Below are 17,143 nucleotides of genomic sequence, written 5' to 3'. Positions count from 1 at the left end.
AAGGGATTCTCCTGCCTCCACCTTCCAAGTAGCTGGGACTACAGGCACCCGCCACAACGCCCGGCTATTTTTTTTTTTTTTCTGCAGCCAAAATTGTTGTTTGGCGGGCTTGGACTGGATTCGAACCCGCCAGCTCAGGTGTATGTGACTGGCACCTTAGCCACTTGATCCACAGGCACTAAGCCCCAGAAAGTTTTTTAATCATGCTTTAAAATTGAAAGACAAAAACATAATCTTAACATGAAACTTCTGTTAATGGTATAAGTGTTCAGTGTAACAAGATGAAATTGGTGACATCAGTAAGTTGAAAGAAATGCAGAGCGAGGTGGCTCACGCCTATAATCCTATCACTTGGAATGTCAAGGCAGGTGGATTTCCTGAGCTCACAGGTTCCACGCCAGCCTGAGCCAGAGAGAGACCTCATCTCTAAAAATAGCTGGACATTATGGCAAGCACCTGTATTCCCAGCTACTAGAGAGTCTGAGGCAAGAGAATTGTTTCAGCACAAGAGTGGTATATTGCTGAGAGCTATGACACCACTGCACTCTAATGAGGGTGACAAAAGTGAGACTGTCTCAAAAAAAAAACAAAACAAAACCAAAAACTAGTCAGGCATTGTGACAGAGGCCTGTATTTCCAGCTATTGGAAAGACTAAAGCAAGACGATCTCCTTCATCCAAGAGTTTGAGGTTGCTGTGAGCTATGACGATGCCACAGCACTCTACTCAGGGGCAAAGAGTGAGACTATGACAACAAAACAAAACAAAACAAAAACCATAGAACAAAAAAATAAAGAATATGAACAGTTATACTTTTTGCATTCAATTGAAGTTAGCTTGATATGAGTCTAAATAATATTAATAATATTGTTATATCTTTAAGAACTTTTTATAATTTCCCTTCTCCAAGGTGTTCAGAAAGAAAATATCTATAGAATTCATCTGAAGTAAACTAAGAAAACAATCAGATTATTTACAAAAATAGTAGTAGTAGTAGTAGTAATAGAATAGGCCCCTTTACAAAGAATCCTCACTATCTATTACATATACTCACAAACCTCATTTAGGTATACCACATATCTTGTATAATATAAACATGGATACACCATTGATTCCAAACATAAGAAATAAATCATGGCAAAAGCAAAGGAAGAAACAGCTGTATGGTCATTTTTAATTTTAGACCCTAGTTTTTTTTTTTTCTTTTTTAAAATTTCAGATTAATATGAGGGTATAAACAATTAGATCACACACCGGGCACGGTGGCTCACACCTATAATCACACTACTTTGGGAGGGTGTATAGCTTGAGCTCATGTGTTCCAGACCAGCCTGAGCACAGCAAGACACACATCTCTACTAAAAATAGAATAACCGGGCTCTGCGCCTGTAGCTCAAGCAGCTAAGGCATCAGCCACATACACCTGATCTGGTGGGTTCGAATCTAGCCAAACAACAATCACTGCTGCAACCAAAATATAGCCGAGTGTTGTGGCAGGCACCTGTAGTCCCAGCTACTTCAGAGGCGGAGTCAGGAGAATCATTTCAGCCCAGGAGTTGGAGGTTGCTGTGAGCTGTGATGCCATAGCACGCTACCCAGGGTGACAGCTTGAGGCTCTGTCTCAAAAAAAACAAAAACAGAACAAAACAGAATAACTGGGGCAAAAGAATCACTTGAGCCCAGGAGTTGGAGGTTGCTGTGAGCTAAGACACTACGGCACTCTACCCAAGTCAACAACTTCAGACTCTCTCAAAAAACAAAAATTAAAAAATTAGGTTACAGTGTTTGCATTTGTTAGGTAAAGTCCCGCTTATAGTTGTGTCCCTCACCCAGGAGGTGTGCCATATACCCTTACATATCACCCCATTTTTAATAATCAACTAAAGGTTAGAAAAAAGATTAATAAGGTAACAGACAACTTGAAAATGGTGTATTACTCAGACCTAACAAACAAACATGACAGATCTCTCTACTCAAAACTAGCAAAATAAGGCTGGCCATGGTGTCTCAGGGCTGTAATACTAGCACTCTTGAAGGATGAGGCTGGAGGATTGCTTCAGGCCAGAAGAGGCTGTGAAGAGCCTGAGCAACAGTGAGACCTCTTCTCCAAAATATAGCTGGGCATTGAGGCGGGTGCCTGGACTCCCAGGTACTTGGGAGGCTGAGGCAAGATACTCGCTTTATCCCAGGAGTTTGAGGTTGCTGTGAACTATGATGATACAGCACTCTACCCAGAGCAACTCTCAATAAAAAAAAAAAAATGAAAGGGCGGAGCCTGTCTCAGTGAGTAGGGCGCTGGCCACATATACCTAGAAAAGCAGGTTCAAACCCAGTCCAGGGTAAACTGTAGCAAATAGTCAGGCTTTGTGGCAGGCGCCTATAGGCCCAGCTACTTGGGACTGAGGCAAAAAAATCACCTAAGCCCTAGAGCTGGAGGTTGCTGTGAGCTGTGACATCACAGCACTCTAGCAACAGTGACAAAGTGAGACACTGTCTCTAAAAAACAAAAAAAAAGAAAATGTGACATAGGATTGAACTGACATTTTTCAAACAAGATATATAAATGGATAACAAGCATTTGAAAGGGTGCTCAAAATTAGTAGCTGCTGAAGAAATGCAAAGCAAAATCACAATGAAATATCATATATCATACTCAGAATGAACACTAAAATAAAATTGTCCCACTGAGAATTTTGTTTCTTTTTTTAGAGGGGGGACAGAGTCTCAATATGTTGTGCTAGGTAGAGTACTACAGCATCACAGCTCATAGCAACCTCCAAGTCTTGGGCTTCAGTGATTCTTTTGCCTCAGCCTCCTAAGTAGCTGGGACAACAGGTACCGACCACAATGCCTGGCTATTTTTTTGTTGCAGTTGTAGTTGTTGTTTAGCAGGCCTGGGCTGGGTTCAAACCGGCCACCCTTGGTGGGTGTTGCGAGTGCCATAACCACTGGGCTATGGGTGCCAAGCCCCACTGATAATGCTGAAGTGATTATGTGGGCATCTCCAACTTCTCCCAGCCATGATCTGGGGCTGTTCCCACCTATCCAGAGACCTAAAGGGAGATACTTACTCATGACAATGGAGACAGGCCTGAAGACCTTGGCACTTTTTGTGTGTGTGTATATGAGATATTTATATATCTATTTGTGTGTATATGTACATACAGACAGACACCCAATTGACCACCTCCCTACATTAAACACTTTTCCAAGTTCACCTAATGTACGTAGACTGGGCATGCACTACAAGTACATATCAGAACACTAGGCCAAGCTCCTTATGCTAATGACCTATGTGTGTTGACAAGATTTTTACAATCCTTTGGGTGGTCAACTTACAAAGGTCTACTGTGTTTCTGTGTATGTGTGTGCGTGTGTGTCCGTAATACAGTCCTGATAAGCAAAACCTAAGCAAGAAATACCTATAAAGGGTTATTTATGACAGGTATGGTGGCCCGTATCTGTATTCTTAATTATTTTAGGAGGCCAAGGCCAGTGGATCACCTGGTTCAAGACCAGCCTGAGAAAGATCAAGACCACTTCTTTACTAAAAATAGAAAAACTACCCAGGCACTCTGGAAATGGGTCTAGTCTCACCTACCAGGGAGGCTGAAAAGAGAGGATCACTTGTACACAAGAGTTTGACATTGCTGTGATCTACAATGCCTCTGAAGTCAACCCCAGGGTGATAGAGGGAGAAAACGTCCAGAAAAAGTTTATAAGACTGATTTTGAAACAAGAGAGAATTTAATATATGCTTGAGAATACTGTAACTCCCCAATGACATAGTATACGTAAGAAATGTACAGAGTAGATACATTTAACTATGTTAATGTTGAGAAATCAGGGCTTGGCGCCTGTAGCTCAGTCACATATACCAGAGGTGGCACGTTCAAATCCAGCCACGGCCTGCCAAACAACAATGACAACTATAACCAAAAAATAACCTGGCGTTGAGGCAGGTGCTTTTACTCCTAACTACTTGGGAGGCTGAGACAAGAGAATCGCTTAAGCCCAGGAGTTGGAGGTTGCTGTGAGCTGTGATGCCATGGCATTTCACCCAGGGCAACAGCTTCAGGTTCTGTTTCAAAACAACAACAACAAAAAAGTTGATAAATTGGGATCAGCACCTGTACCTCAGCAGCTACGTCGCCAGCCACATACACCAGAGATGGCGGGTTCGATCTAGCCCCGGCCTGTCAAACAACAAGGACAACTACAAACAAAAAATAGCCTGGTGATGTTGTAGGCACCTGTAGTCCCAGCTACTTGGGAAGCTAAGGCAAGAAAATCCCTTAAGCCCAAAAGATCGAGGTTGCTGTGAGCAATGATTTTACTGCACTCCACTGAGTGCAACAGCTTGAGACTCTGTCTCAAAAATATAAAAAGAAATAAAACAAAGTTGAGAAATTAGAGCATACACAACTTAAATTTTTTATCACAGTTCATGTAAAGAAAATGTTGAAATTAAATAACGTGAGTTTTTTTTAATATTTGGGGGAGATTCTTAAGTGCTCTGATAAAACACCTGGCTGATTTTTGGTTGTAGTTGCCATTGTTGTTTGGCAGGCCCAAGCTGGATTAAAACCCACCAGCTCTGGTGTATGTGGCTGGCTCCTTAGCCACTTTAGCTATAGGCACCAGGCCTAAAGAAAATTTCTTAAAAATGTTTCAGAGATCCTCAAAAATACAGAAATATTTTTATATTCTGAAAATAGAACAGCAGTCCAATTTTGCAGTCCTAGATAAGCCATAGAAAGTTCTTTCTTTTCACTATAAACGAGAAAGAACATCACTGAAAACTAAACTTCTAAAAATTAAAAAGAAAAGACCAGGCTACGGTGATGCCATGGCATGCTAGTCTGATGGCAACACAGTGAGCCTTTGTCTCTCTGAGAAAATAAACATAAGAAATGAAAACAAGAACAGAGGTGCCTTTATGTAACAAGAGAAAGAAACCCAGGCTTCCCAGAAATCATTTCCAATTAAGCTGAGCTTCCCTAATCACGTTGCGTTGTTTGGTTTCCTCCTTCAACTTTGGACCTCTGACTAGTGTTATCTGCTTCATTCACTCCAACCTACCTGGGTGATTGACCACTGTCTGGTGAGTCTTCACCTTCCAGGGTTCTTTACTTTGCTCCAGACAGGTGATGAGCTCTGGCTTAGAGATGGCAAGCCCTGTTTCATTACAAAAAAAGGATAACATGACGCTTGTCAGGCTTCATCAGTTAACAATCTAGTAACTTCATAGAATAGAGAACACAACATTTTAGAGATCCCAAAAGAATAATCTAAAAATTGAGGTTTCTGACAGATACTTTACAGTATTTTAAAAGGATTTAAAATGCTCCACTACCCAGTACTATGCAAATAAAATTTGGTGCTAGAAATGAGGCTTAAAGGTATGGGCAACGATTCTAAGCTTCTGCATTCCTGAAATTCCCTCAATGTAGGGAAAGATATAATGCCAAGATAACATCTGAAATATTTTCTTTTCTACACCAAGAACTTATGTTTTCCTTAGAAACAACAATCTGAAACTAATGCAGTCAAAGAAGAATCTCCACAAAACCCACCTACAGAGAAATGCTTAGTGTATAGTAGGAAATGTGTATGTAAGTTATCCTCACCTAGGAAGACCAGGTGTCTGTAGGTCTCTAACATGACATCCCGATACAAATTCTGCTGAGCAGGGTCCAGGCAGTCCCACTCATCCATAGAGAATTCTATAGACACATCTCTGAATGCCAACAGTTCCTGAAAAAGAAGAAAAAAACTAACAAAAACCATGTTTATCATGATGTCATAGGATGTTTTAATTTCATTTTTACATAAATGAGTGGGTGAGAACTTCTTTTGACCTACATGACTGAATGGTATTATGTAGTAAGTATAGCAGAGAGATACTCCCTCATGTGCTCTCTAACAATGAGGGAAGAGGAGGGGTAACATCCACAACCCCAAGGTAGATACTGTGCTTTTTGGATTTACAATGCAAAAATCAGGTCACCAATACAGGCATGTGGATTCTTGTGCCTACTTACATCATACTCTATAACCTGTGCATATTTCTTTTTTTTTTTTTTATTAAATCATAACTGTATACATTGATATGATCATGGGGCATCACATACTCGCTTCATAAAACAATTGACACATTTTTCTCACAGTGGTTAACATAGCCTTTCCGGCGTTATCTCAGTTACTGTGCCAAAACATTTACATTATACATTTAACAAGTTTCGCAAATACCCCTGTAATATGCACCACAGATGTGATCCCACCGATGCCCCTCCCTCTACCCACCCCTCCCCCTTTCCCACTTCCCCCTATTGTTAAGTTGTAGCTGGGTTATAGCTTTCATGTGAGAGTCCCAAATTAGTTTCATAGTAGGGCTGTGTACATTGGGTACTTTTTCTTCCATTCTTGAGATACTTTACTAAGAAGAATATATTCCAGCTCCATCCATGTAAACATGAACGAGGTAAAGTCTCCATCTTTCTTTAAGGCTGCATAGTATTCCATGGTATACATATACCACAATTTATTAATCCATTCGTGGATCGATGGGCACTTAGGCTTTTTCCACGACTTAGCTATTATGAATTGGGCTGCAATAAACATTCTGATACAAATATCTTTGTTATGTTGTGATTTGTGGTGTTCTGGGTATATGCCTAGCAGAGGAATTACAGGATTGAATGGCAGATCTATTTTTAGATCTCTGAGTGTTCTCCATATATCTTTCCAAAAGGAATGTATTAATTTGCATTCCCACCAGCAGTGCAGAAGTGTTCCCTTTTCTCCACATCCACGCCAACATCTCTGGTCTTGAGATTTTGTGATATAGGCTAGTCTCATTGGAGTTAGATGATATCTCAAAGTAGTTTTGATTTGCATTTCTCTGATGATTAAAGATGATGAGCATTTTTTCATATGTCTGAAGGCCTTGCGCCTGTCTTCTCCAGAGAAGTTTCTCTTCAAATCCCTTGCCCAGCCTGCGATGGGATCCCTTGTTTTTTTCTTGCTGATGCATTTTGAGTTCTCTGTGGATTCTGGTTATTAAACCTTTGTCAGAGATATACCCTGCAAATATCTTCTCCCATTCTGAGGGCTGTCTGCTTGCTCTGCTTACTGTGTTCTTAGCTGTGCAGAAGCTTTTTAGTTTGATCAAGTCCCAGTAGTGTATTTTTGAAGCTGCTTCAATTGCCCGGGGGGTTCTCCTCATGAAATACTCACCCAGACCAATTTCTTCAAGGGTTTCCCTGCATTCTCCTCTAGTATTTTTATAGTTTCATGTCTTATGTTTAAATCTTTAATCCAATGAGAGTCTATCTTAGTTAATGGTGAAAGGTGTGGGTCCAATTTCAGTCTTCTGCAGGTTGCCAGCCAGTTCACCCAGCACCATTTGTTAAATAGGGAATCTTTTCCCCACTGAATGTTTTTAATTGGCTTGTCAAAAATCAAATAGCGGTAAGTAGCTGGATTCATCTCTTGGTTCTCTATTCTGTTCCAGATATCTACTTCTCTGTTTTTGTGCCAATACCATGCTGTTTTGATCACTATCGATTTGTAGTAAAGTCTGAGGTCTGGTAGTGTGATTCCTCCTGTTTTGTTTTTATTTCTGAGTAATGTCTTGGCTCTTCGAGGTTTTTTCTGATTCCATATAAAACGAAGTAATGTTTTTTCAAGATCTTTAAAATATGACAGTGGAGCTTTAATAAGGAGTGCGTTGAAATTATATATTGCTTTGGGTAGTATGGACATTTTGATAATGTTGATTCTTCCCAGCCATGAGCATGGTATGTTTTTCCATTTGTTAACATTTTCAGCTTTTTCTTTTCTTAGAGTTTCATAGTTCTCTTTATAGAGATCTTTCACGTCTTTTGTTAGGTAAATTCCCAAATATTTCATCTTCTTTGGCACTACTGTGAATGGGATACAGTCCTTAACTGCTTTTTCAATTTGACCCTTGTTGGTGTATATAAAGGCTACCGATTTGTGAATGTTGATTTTGTAACCTGAGATGCTGCTGTACTCCTTGATCACTTCTAGGAGTTTTGAAGTAGAGTCCCTAGTGTTTTCCAGATACACAATCATATCATCTGCGAAGAGCGAGAATTTGATCTCTTCTGACCCTATATGGATACCCTTGAACACCTATTCTTCCCTAATTGTGGTGGACTTAACTTCCATTACAATGTTGAAAAGCAATGGAGACAATGGGCAGCCTTGTCTGGTTCCTGCTCTGAGTGGAAATGATTCCAATTTAACTCCATTCAATATGATATTGGCTGTGGGTTTGCTGTAGATAGCCTCTATCAGTTTAAGAAAAGTCCCTTCTAGACCAATTTTCTTGAGTGTTCTGATCATGAAGGAATGCTGGATATTATCAAAAGCTTTTTCTGCATCAATTGAGAGAATCATATGGTCTTTGTTTTTTAATTTGTTTATGTGCTGAATTACATTTATAGATTTATGTATATTGAACCAGCTTTGAGACCCTGGGATAAAACCAACTGGGTCATGATGTATAATTTGTTTGATGTGTTGCTGGATTCTGTTTGTTAGGATCTTGTTGAATATTTTTGCGTCTATATTCATTAGTGATATCAGTCTATAATTTTCTTTTCTTGTTGGGTCTTTTCCTGATTTGGGGATCAGGGTGATGTTTGCTTCATAGAACGTGTTGGGTAGTCTTCCTTCTTTTTCTACATTTTGGAACAGGTTGAGTAATATAGGTACTAATTCCTTTTTAAAGGTTTGGTAGAATTCTGAGGAGAAACCATCTGGTCCCGGGCTTTTATTTGTAGGGAGGTTTTGTATAGTTGATGCTATTTCTGAACTTGATATGGGTCTGTTCAAAATTTCCACGTGATTCTGCTTAAGTCTTGGAAGGTGGCGTGCTTCCAAGTATCGGTCTATTTCCTTCAGATTTTCATATTTCTGAGAATAAAGTTTCTTGTAATATTCATTAAGGATTTTTTGGATTTCTGATGAGTCTGTGGTTATTTCGTCTTTGTTGTTTCTGATTGATGAGATCAGAGATTTTACTCTTTTTTTCCTGATTAGGTTGGCCAGATGTTTATCTATTTTATTGACCTTTTCAAAAAACCAGCTTTTTGATTTATTGATCTGTTGTATTATTCTTTTGTTTTCAGTTTCATTTAATTCTGCTCTAATTTTGGTTATTTCTTTTCTTCTACTGGGTTTGGGGTTGGAATGTTCTTCCTTTTCCAGTTGCGTGAGATGTCCCATTAAGTTTTTAACTTCCTCTCTATCTGTTCTCTTGAGGAAGGCTTGCAGTGCTATAAATTTCCCTCTTTGAACTGCCTTTGCGGTGTCCCAGAGGTTCTGATAGTTTTTGTCTTCCTTGTCATTTTGTTACAAAAATTTGGCGATTACTTTCTTAATCTCATCTCTGACCCAGCTATCATTCAGCATAAGGTTATTTAACTTCCATATTTTTGTATGTGTATGCAGATTCCTGTTGTTACTCAATTCAAGTTTTATTCCATGATGGTCCGAGAAGATGCATGGAATAATTTCTATTCCTTTAAATTTACTGAGGTTAGACTTGTGACCTAAAATGTGGTCAATTTTGGAGTAATTTCCGTGGGCTGATGAGAAGTATGTGTATTCAGTTTTGTTGGGATGAAATGTTCTGTAGATGTCTGCTAAATCTTAATATTGGATTGTTAGGTTTAAATCTATTCCTTTGTTCAACTTCTTTCTGGAGGATCAATTCAAAACTGCCAAGGGAGTGTTGAAATCTCCGACAATTATGGAGCTGGAGGAAATCAAGTTACTCATGTCTGTTAGAGTTTCTCTTTTTTTTTTTTTGTAGAGACAGGGTCTCACTTTATGGCCCTCGGTAGAGTGCCGTGGCCTCACAGCTCACAGCAACCTCCAACTCCTGGGCTTAAGCGATTCTCTTGCCTCAGCCTCCCGAGCAGCTGGGACTACAGGCGCCCGCCACAACGCCCGGCTATTTTTTTTTTTTTTTGGTTGCAGTTAGGCCGGGGCCGGGTTTGAACCCGCCACCCTCGGTATATGGGGCCGGCGCCCTACCAACTGAGCCACAGGCGCCGCCCTGTTAGAGTTTCTCTTATGAATTGAAGTGAATTCTGGTTGGGTGCATAGATATTAATAATTGAGATCTCATCATATTGAGTATTACCCTTAACAAATATGAAGTGACCATTCTTGTCCTTCCTTACTTTTGATGGTTTAAAGCCTACTGTATCTGCAAATAAAATTGTAACACCTGCTTTTTTCTGATTACCATTTGCCTGAAATATGGATGACCATCCTTTCACCCTGAGTCTGTATTTGTCTTTTAATTTCAGATGTGACTCTTGTATGCAACAAATATCTGGCTTGAGTTTTTGTATCCAGTCAGCTAACCTATGCCTCTTTAGAGGACAGTTTAAGCCATTCACATGGATGGAGAGTATTGATAAGACTGGTGGAATTTTGGGTATCGAGTTTTTCAAAGGTCCAGTGGACATTTTTAATCCTTTCGCCAGTGTGGAAGTTGGAGTTTGACCCGAAGTTTCTGAGTGAGTTTACTTTTGTGGTATAGGATTGGGTTGGTCATTGTGGAGGATAGGGCTGAGAATATCCTGAAGAGCTGGTTTACTTATGGGAAATTTTTTCAACATATGGATGTCATTGAAGTATTTAATTTCTCCATCATAGATGAAACTCAGTTTAGCTGGATACAAGATCCTGGGTTGAAAGTTCTTTTGCTTTAGGAGATTAAAAGTTGATGACCAGCCTCTTCTTGCTTGAAAAGTTTCAGCAGAGAGATCTGCAGTTATTCTAATATTCTTACCTTTGTACGTTATAGTTTTCTTTCGCCGGGCTGCTTTGAGAATCTTCTCTTTCATGTTAACTTTAGTGAAGCTAATTATGATATGTCTGGGAGATGGCTTATTGGGGTTGAATCGTGCTGGGGTTCTGAAGCTGTCTGCTATCTGAATTTCAGATTCTCTAGGCATGTCTGGAAAATTTTCTTTCATAATTTCATGTAGAAGGGCCTCTGTGTCCTTGGCAGCTACTTCATCAGTCTCCGAAATTCCTATAACACTTATGTTGTTTTTTTTCGAATTATCTGAGAGCTCTCTGAGTGAGTGATCCGTTTTTGCTCTCCATTTCTCTTCCTCTTTGAGAGATTGGGAGCGTTCGAAGACTTTATCTTCAATGTCAGAAATCCTTTCTTCTGCTTGCTCCATTCTGTTACTGAGGGATTCTACTGTATTTTTCATATCTTTGAGGGCTGTAAGTTCTTGTTTCACTGTGTCTAAGTCTTTGGTGGTTTTGTCTTTAAATTTGTTAAATTCTTGAGACAATTTTTGAATTTCTCCTCGAATTCCTAATTCCATTTTATTAATCTTGTCTGCAAACCAAATTCTGAATTCGACTTCTGACATCTCAGCCAGTTGTTTATGAATGGGATCTTCAATCACATCTGCCGTATCTTTTCTTGGGGGGGTTGATCTATTCTGGTTATTCATGTTACCAGAGTTTTTCCGCTGATTCCGCCCCATGGTTTACTCCCTTTGGTTTTTCCCCTGGGGTTTTATCGAGGGCCCGTACAGTGTTGTGGCCTGAGAAACTGGGGCCCTGTCTGGTGTGGTGGAGCAAAGTGGTTCTGTCTTGTTTTCAGCTGGTTTCTGTTAAATCCTATTGCAACTTCTACTCTGGCTTGAAGTCTCAGCTGTGTGGAAAAATCAGCAATTAAGTCACCCCGCCTGCCCACCTCTGGCCCCAGTTGGAAAAGGAGAATCAAACCTTCCTACAATCGCACACCCAGGGCACCGCCTGAAGAGTCCTCAGTCTATTAGCCCAGTTCAAAAGGTCCGAATCAACTGTCTCAATCGGCACTTGTCTCGGGTGGAAGGGTTCAAGAGGTCTCTGGGAACTGGATCACAGGGGCCTGGTGACTCCTCTGACACGGCTCACCCCAGTGCAGCGTGGAGTCAGGAGGAGCCACCCAGCAAACAGAGCAGTCTGGGAAGGTTGACGTCTCCTTCCCCACTTTGCCCCTCCGTTGGACCCAGTCACTGGTATCTCTGCAGATGGCTAACCCAGTTGCCTGCAGTGAACAGACACTCCAGGGGTTTGCACCTGCCTGAATCGCAAGGAAGTCTGCCAGGCCCCCGCAGACTGCCGCTATCTAGCAGGAGGAGATGGGGCCTGACATCATTGAGTGTTTGATGCAGGTGATGGGAAGGAGGTGTTCACTCAGCCTTAGCCCCATCACTGATGGATGCTGCTAACAGAACAGAACAGAACAGACAACTTTGCAGGGTTCTATCTCTTTTCCTGTTGAAATCGCCTACAGAAGACGGGCTGTTTTGAGTTCAAACGTCTTTGCTGCTGGAGGTTTGCGTCCGAACACCTCTCTGGGTCGGCCCCGCCCTGGAAGCTTCACGGGTTTGTGAGCAGTGTCAGGAAATCCCCGGCTCACCGGTGGCCTCCTCGGTTGCCCAGGGAGACAGGGGGTGTGGCCTCAGAATATCCAGAAGTAAGCGTTCTTTTGTTTGCGTCCTTGTGATCACAGCTTGCCTCAGCGGTGTTGATGTGCGTTTTTCAACTTCTCTCTCGGTGAGGCTCACATCCACCAGGATACTTACTAAATTCCTGTCCCTTAACTCTCCTTCTGGACAGGAGCCTCTGTTGAAAGCTGGCTTCAGTCAGCCATCTTGTCTCCCTCTCCACCTGTGCATATTTCGTACGTGAAAATATCATGGTGAGGTAAATGGAAGCCCTATGATTTTAATGTGTGTAAGCATGAACTGAAGTTTTTGTGGGTTGTGTTTTTTATTTTTTTTTGAGACATAGTCTCACTATATCGCTCTCGGTAAAGTGCAATGGTTTCACAGCTCACATCTCTGGGGCTTCAGAGATTCTCTTGCCTCAGCTTCCCAAGTAGCTGAGACTCCAGGCAGCCACTACAACACCTGGATATTTTCTTCTTGCAGTTGTCACTGTTCTTTAGCTGGCTGGGGGGCCGGGGGGCTGGGGTGGAACATGTCAGCCTTGGTGCAAGTGGGTGGCAAGTAACCAGTATAATATGGGCGCCAAGACTCAAATGCAGTTTTTTACTCAGAAGATATTGGGTAAAGCTTCATTTTTGAATTTCCAACAAGCTTAATGGGGATGCCAATATTTTTGTCCTTTGATAGTATTTTATCTCACATGAGACTGGATTTATCCCAGTTGAATGTTGACCCAGTAAATGAACATTAGAGCCCTTATTTTCCAAACAAGGTATAAAAATAGAATCTCAGAAGGTGCATATGAGTTGATACTCTCCCCAAAGCACTTAATCATATTCTGATAAAAACCAGTGAAAAAAAATTTTTTCAAAGTTGAAAATACAGGCTTGGCGATTGTAGTTCAGCAGCGAGGTCACCAGCCACATACACGGGAGCTGGTGGGTTCAAATCCAGGCTGAGCCTGCTAAATAACGATGACAACTACAACCAAAAAATAGCCGGGCACTGTGGCAAGTGCCTGCAGTCCCAGCTACTTGGGAGGCTCAGGCAAGAGAATCGCTTAAGCCCAAAAGTTGGAGTTTGCTCTGAGCTATGATACCAAGGCTCTCTACCCAGAGTGAGAGCTTGAGACTCTGTCTCAAAAAAAGAACAACAACAACAAAAAAAAACCCACTAAACATACAGATATCTGCCCTATTCTCTAATCTCTAATGCTATCTTTAAAAACTCTCCTTAGCATCCTAGAAAGCAAAGCTTTTCTAAAACTTCTGATTTTGAGAACTTTGAGTTACTCTAGGCCATTAATGCCATCTTTTGTAAACTGCATGTGTATCACCTTATTTTATACAGCACTGAGGGCGCTTCCAGACCAAAACTGAACAGTACTTAGTCCCCTGCTTTGTTAATATCCAATGACCCAACATCATCCACCATGGGTATCCACTCATTTCCATTTACATTAGGCACAAGACTCGGTGCTTTGGCTCAAGTGACTAAGGCATTAGCCACATACACCTGAACTAGAGGGTTTGAATCCAGTCTAGGCCCACACGAACAACAATGACAGCTGCAAAAAAAAAAAAAGTTAAAATAGGCACAAAGGGAACATTTGCAGAATTACAAAACAGAATTTATTATAAACATAAATTTGTGATGAAAATTCTCCAGGGGATATGGGAATTTGGATGGAGAGAATGGAGAGAAGACACTGCTGTATACGGAAGGGAGGAGGATTTCTCAGAGCCGCTTCACTATTACAAAAAAAGGACAAAAGAGTATTTGAAACAAGCTCATTAGGCAGGAACATCGCACATAGAGAAGAAAAGATTTCCAACTTCAAAACGTGAGATATTGCAGAAGAAAAGGTAGTCACAACCCTGCGTTAAGACACATTTAGCTGAGAAGCAACCAGTTCTTTCTCTTTCCCTGACTGCCCATGATTTCCTTCTGAGGTGAGAGTACCCGGATATTTATTCCACCTGCATCCTGGTAATATGGCTTTAAAGGTATCAGCACAGCCCCTTTACCTGCTCCCACCACATCCACAGGCTGAGTAACCTTGAAGCAAAACAAAGTGTGCATATATGTGTATATATATATATCCTTTCCAGTTCTTTATTACAGGAGACAGTCTGGAACAAGGAGCTTTCACATAAAAACCAAAGTGTGACTTTCATAATTCTTGCCCTCAAGGGCCCTACCCTGCAAGCAATTTTAGCTATGGCAAGATAATATTGGTGGTGCTGTCCTGTCCCCATGAAGCACAAGCAGGTCAGGCCCTGTGACCTCTCTTGGGAAAGGAGCCTGAACACATTTTAAAACTCTCATGCTTGACACTGGCCTAACCTTAACATCACATGGGGGTAATAATTAAAACCATGTGGATGAAACAACACAGACTAACAGAAACTGTGAGAAGGTGGAATCACAGATGATGGCATTTCTTCAAACTGGACATGGAATCCTATCTGGAAGCCTGGGCTGAGAACCACTCAGGGAAGCATCGCCTCCCAGGCTTTAATACGCACACAAGGTATTCAGTATCCTGGGCCCCTCTAAGTATGGGATCCTGCAAGAGCAGCAATTTATCTTAAAGCAAATTGTCACTTTTTTTTACAATGGCTATTTATGTCCTTGTTTAAGAATTTCAGGAATCGGCTCAGCACCTGTGGCTCAAGCGGCTAAGGCTCCAGCAACATACACCTGAGCTGGTGGGTTCGAATCCAGCCTGGGCCCACCAAACAACAATGACAGCTGCAACTAAAAAATAGCCGGGGGTTGTGGTGGGCGGCTGTAGTCCCAGGTACTTGGGAGGTGGAGGCAAGAGAATCGCTTAAGCCTAGGAGTTGGAGGTTGCTGTGAGCTGTGATGCCACCGCACTCTACCCAGGGTGAGAGCTTGAGGCTCTGTCTCAAACAAAAAAGAATTTCAGGAATGGGTGTTTAGCAATTAACCAAAGAACCAAGATTGCAGAACTTCCGGTGAAGAAAAATGCTGAGCAGTTAACCTCCACTACTGTCATCCTCCAGCAGACTGCCAGATGGCAAGTAACCTTTGCAACAAACCAGGGGGACCTACACACAGAAAGCTCCTGCACAAAGCTTTCCAGGCTCCTTTTCCTTTCACAGCCTTTTGGTCTGCAGAGAGTATGAGGTGGTTTTTGCAACATTAGTCTGCCATCTCCTCATGTTGCTCTTTTTTTATTTTTTATTTTTTTGGGACAGAGTCTCATTATGTCATCCTCTGTAGAGTCCTGTTGCGTCACAGCTCACAGCAATCTCAAACTCTTGGGCTCAAGCAATTCTCTTGCCTCAACCTCCATAGTAGCTAGAAAAACAGGTGCCCACCATAATGCCCTGGTATTTTGTTTTGTTTAGCAGGCCTGGGACAGTTCGAATCCACCAGCCCCAGACCATGTGGTCAGAGCACTAACCACTGACCGACAGACACTGAGCCCTTATGTTGCTCTTGAATAATCTGCTTTTTTCCCTACCAACTCTGTTAGGCTGAGTTTGGCTTTTGGGAAGTGAATTTGAATAAAATTTTTCACTTTTTGAGCGAGTCCATGAAATGGCTTCTTCAACAATTCCCCCTATTATTGGTGTTACTTGTCCTAGACAAGAGCAGCACTCAGCTAGAGAACACAGCAGAGTCCTTTATACCCAGCACTTTGTTAACAACACAAATACTTTTGGTCTAAGTTAAGAACACCAATCATAATTTTGAAACATGGCATTCTCTGCTGGACCTTCAAAGTTTCCCAGGGCTAGAGAAGGTAGCAGTGTCTGACGAAAGAACTGGATTTAGAATTTGGAACTGCAGATTTGAGTCTTGGAGAACTGGGGAGCAAGCTAGTGCCCTGTGTACATCCAAAGGAATTCAGAAAGAAGGAAAATGGAAAAATGGAAATCCTCAAGTACCTTAATGCACATCTGTAATTCAGGATTTGTTTCTGGGCCCCATAATCTCTGTATCAGTTGTGGGTCTAAAGATATCAGGGTCATTATATGACAGAGAAAGAGGGTTGATTGTTGTTCTATAAATGTATTTTTGAAGAAATCTACAGATTGTCCCCAAAGTCACCCCAATGTCTCTATATGTATGGAAAATCAGAAATTGGACATAAACATATTTTTACAAAATATTCATTACAAATTTTACAAAGAGGTAGCTAACACATAGAGAACATTTTGTAAATATTTTCTATAATTTCATAATAAATATTTTGTAAATAAAGGTACCTTTAGCTACAATTTCCCGTTTCCCTATCCATGGTGACTTCTGAGGTAATTTTCAGTGGGGGCAGTGCCTGTGGCTCAGTGGGTAGAGCGACGGCCCCATATCCCGAGGGTGGAGGGTTCAAACCAGACCCTGGCCAAACTGCAACAAAAAGAACAACAAAGATAGCTGGGTGTTGTGGCGGGTGCTATAGTCTCAGCTACTAGGGAGGCTGAGGCAAGAGAATTTCCTAAGCCCAGGAGTTGGAGCCTGCTCTGAGCTGTGATGCAACGGCACCTACCAAAGTTGATAAAGTGAGACTCTGTCTTAAGAAAAAAAAAAAAATTGGGGGAGGGGGACACTCTGTAGTGAAACTGCCCTAAATGAGAGACTGAAAATAGGCAGTCCTTCTGTAAAGAC

General features: G+C 41.4%; 1 long non-coding RNA gene across 1 annotated transcript in view; it reads right to left on the bottom strand.

The window, feature by feature from the left end:
* Positions 1-5,091: 5,091 nt before the first annotated feature.
* The window catches only part of LOC128573124 (uncharacterized), a 58,807-nt gene continuing 46,755 nt past the window's right edge, over positions 5,092-17,143 (bottom strand). The window contains exons 2-3 of the long non-coding RNA XR_008376319.1: positions 5,630-5,756; positions 5,092-5,177 (exon numbers count right to left, since the gene is read on the bottom strand). This is a non-coding gene — a long non-coding RNA (uncharacterized LOC128573124). The remainder of the gene's footprint in view (positions 5,178-5,629; positions 5,757-17,143) is intronic.

Source organism: Nycticebus coucang, chromosome 20, assembly GCF_027406575.1.
Source record: "Nycticebus coucang isolate mNycCou1 chromosome 20, mNycCou1.pri, whole genome shotgun sequence".
In the NCBI taxonomy this organism is placed as follows: Eukaryota; Metazoa; Chordata; class Mammalia; order Primates; family Lorisidae; genus Nycticebus; species Nycticebus coucang.
This window is presented reverse-complemented; position numbering and strand designations above follow the sequence as displayed.